Here is a 3,658-nt window from a genome sequence, read left to right as displayed (position 1 = left end):
TTAGGGCCTGACCAACAAGTTGACTTCGGTGCTTGCCATCTGCTGCCTGCTCGGTGTTGCAGCTAAGCAGGTATGATAACTTGAGCGGAGCTGACAGCTACAAGGACATGGGGTAGCCTCCGAGCAGCTCAAGCCGTGCTCTGACATGCACAGCTTCTACAATTCTCATTTGAGCTATATCAAGCTTTGCTGCCAAAAGAGTTCTCCCAGCTCAGTCCTTTCGTTATTATCGTTTCTGCTCGTGTTACACAAGAACGCAAGATCCACGGCGCAAGTTCCGAGAAAAAAAAAAAGGGGGGGCCACAATGTTTGCATAATGAATGCAGTATTTGTAGTGATATACTGAAAATAAGAAACACTTCGTTTCTTAACTGAACATAACAAATACCAAACAGGTCCTCGGATTCAAAAGAAAGATATAACCTGACATAGAAGGGGATTTCTGGGATGGATTGAGATGAGGGATTTTATTGTAGCGAACAATCTCAGGCACTGGACTACACAGCACAAGCACGTTAAAATAGCCTCCCTGAAAGAGATTGTCATCTAAATAGGAAACACAGGCACAGCCTGGTGAAAATGCTATTTTTATCCCCATTTTGCAGAAGTGGTAGTGTGGCTGCAAAAGATGAAGGGACATACCTGGAGTCTAGCAAGGAGCTTATGACCAAGAACTGAATTTTGATCTCTTGCATCTCCAGCCACGTAGGCCCTGTCTTACATACCTCTTTTACCCCACCCTAAAAAGAATGACACGAGGCAGAGTCACAGAATCCACTTTTTCACACCACTGGTAGCTTGGGCCAGATGTCAAGGATGAAAGAAGCAGGGAAAGCCCAGCTTTGCCAGACCGTACTTGGCATTTGAAAGGGAAGTCCCCATCTAGTACTGGGACTTGAGTTTAGACCTAAAGCTTGGTGTTCTGGGAAAAAGAGAAGCTTTGAAGGACTGCATGAAATAGGTTCCTGGTATCTGCTGTGGGAAAAACATTGATTAACTCAGCTCTTTTTTTTTTTGTTTTCCACGGATCTGCTAATTCAAAGCAAGGCTCCCATGAAACTCTGTGGGATTTCTTCCTACCTCTTTCCCATGCAGAAAGGCTGGGTTGCATCCCTGTATCTCAAAAGGAACAGCTTTGCTGAAGTCATGACTCTCTTAGGATCTTCCTTCCAAATCCTGTTTTTCCTCCATAAAGCATCCAGAGCAGATGACACCCGTGCCAGGTAAGTTTGATCCCTTTTCTGCCTAAAAATGATGCCTGTTTCATGACTGCTGTGTACTGTTCCCCTTACCCATGTCTGGTCTGTGCACAAGCCCACACATGTCTGTAGATCTACTAAACATCTTGCGTGTGGCACAACCGAGTTGTGCCAGCATGGCCCAGCTCACCTTTAAGCAAGGTCCACGTCTGGCTCCCATCTGCTGTTGGCTCAGGTCACAGGGAGGAACAAAGCAAACCACAGGATCTAACCCAAAGCAGCCCCTGCCACTGAGAAGGGTGGTTACAGCTGAAGTCGCTGTCCTACAAGCAAGCAACGCCCTATGGTACACACAGTGCTCTGTATAACAAAGTGACCATTACAAAATTATCAGACAAAATTAATTCACCCTTTCCAATCTGTTAATGACCTAATAAAAAAGCCAGAACTTCTCCATATATGACCAACTATCGGATGAAGATCAGGTAGGAAACATGCTGGAAATAGCATCTGGATGGTGTTTTATTATACTTCCAAGTGCAGATTTTAGCTATGGGCAGAGAAATAACACAGCCCTCATTTAGGTAATTATACAAGAGGTATTGCACGCTAGTTTGAAAAGTAACTGAAGTCACAAAAATCTCCTCCCAAAACCACAGGAAAGGGACTAGCATGAGGTAAAACATGGGATATCTGGAGCTGCCTGCGATTCCAGAGAAGCATAAGAGACGGGAAAGTCAACAAAATACATGCTTTGTTGCCCTCTACTGTTTGCTTGGTTAAGATGCAAAGCAAATTTTCCCTGTAGCTTCACCCCTGCGAAGCACATTGCAGTAACAAACAACGGAAGCCAAGAAGCATGATGGTACGTGACACATGGGAGGGAAAACCTGGCACCAGGAAAAGGCTTCTGCATTGGGAGTGCTCAAAAGGAAAACCAACAGCCTGCACTAGCACAACGCACAGAAGCAGAGGGCACACCTTCCCACAGAAAGTGGTGCAGAGGGTGGTGCAGAGGGGTGCAAAGGTCATGGGAAGCAGGCCCGAGTGCCTGGACCACCGCCTCCATGCTAGACCGTGCCAGATGCTGTGAGCCCAGACAAACGCCGGCATAACTTTCCGGGCTGTATTCGCTACCCTTCACCAGCCCAGCACGTGGAGACAGGATTGTCACACACCAAGGCAGAACAAAACAGTTTCAAAGCTTGGCAAATCCTAGCACTGCTTGTTGGACTTTACTTCCAGAAATGTTATGAATAATTACAAAAATGAAGATCTGACAGCAATAGCAGACACCCCAGCATCAGCACAGATAGGGATACCGAGTCTCATTTATCCTTAGCTGGCAGGAACCAACCTTTGTTCCAGGGTTTTGTGAGTTGTGGCAAGTTTCCTGATGTGCAGTAGATGCTTGCTGCATGCTGACTACCACCATCTCTCAGCTCCCTCGACTGTGAATTAATTGTGCATCGGTGCAGACACACCTGAACTGGCTGTGTCAGCCAGCTCGGAAGTGTTGTGTTGTTCATGTACACTTCCCTGCGGGACTTGCCAATCCAGGTCAGTGCTCCAGCTGACCACAACCCTGACCCCTGTCCCCTCGGACAGTCCTCTAACTGCTGATTTGCCTACAATCTATTAGCTGTGGTTTTGCTTTCCTTGCTTTATTATACTTCCTATTAGCCCACAAAATCAAGAGTTGACTTCAAACAACCTTGTTGGCAATTTCTACTGCAGTGTTTATTCCTGACTACACAAATACTGAACAGCTCCTCTCCATCATTCCAACAAAAAAACTGAACAGCCACTCCAGGAATGGGGGACAGGGGGAAATCATTGCTGAAAGGAAGGGGCAAAAAAACCCAAAGCAAAATCTAAACCCTACCCTCTCCAAGCCTGTAAAACACCAAAAGAAATATCACACACTACCTGTAACACGCTGGAGCAAGAGACACATGCAAACAAAGCGACTCTTGGGAATCTTACTATAAACAGGAGATGGTATACACCCAACACACTGCAAAGGAACAGCTAATCCCTGGAAAAATGTTAAAGGCATAGTGGTGCTTCCACCAACATCTGCACTTGTAACTTGCTTAAGCAACTCTGCCTCCCATTGGTGAAGTGGACAATTCCCTTGTGGCTCCCTGCTCTTTGCTTTCAGGGGAAAAAAAAAAAAAAAAAAAAAAAAAAAAAAAAAAAGAAGAAGAAAAATTACAGCTATGAATGCAAACCAGTCCATGAAAACAGGAAGTACTTTGTGAAGCTGAAAGGTTAGCCAGGTGCCTGTTACACAGGAGCAGCTCTTGAGGAAGGTCCCACAAGCTCCTTAGGCAGCATCTGCTCCTGACTGTGCTTTGTCTTGCAAGGGCTCCTCGTATTGATAGGAATCAGCTTCCCCTTTCTGGCAAAAGTCATGGGGTGTGCACAGTTGTGCAGTGAATATGCAGTTAAACGCC

This window comes from Egretta garzetta, unplaced genomic scaffold, assembly GCF_000687185.1.
Source record: "Egretta garzetta isolate BGI_Z169 unplaced genomic scaffold, ASM68718v1 scaffold426, whole genome shotgun sequence".
NCBI classification, from domain to species: Eukaryota; Metazoa; Chordata; class Aves; order Pelecaniformes; family Ardeidae; genus Egretta; species Egretta garzetta.
Note: the sequence above shows the minus strand (reverse complement) of the source record.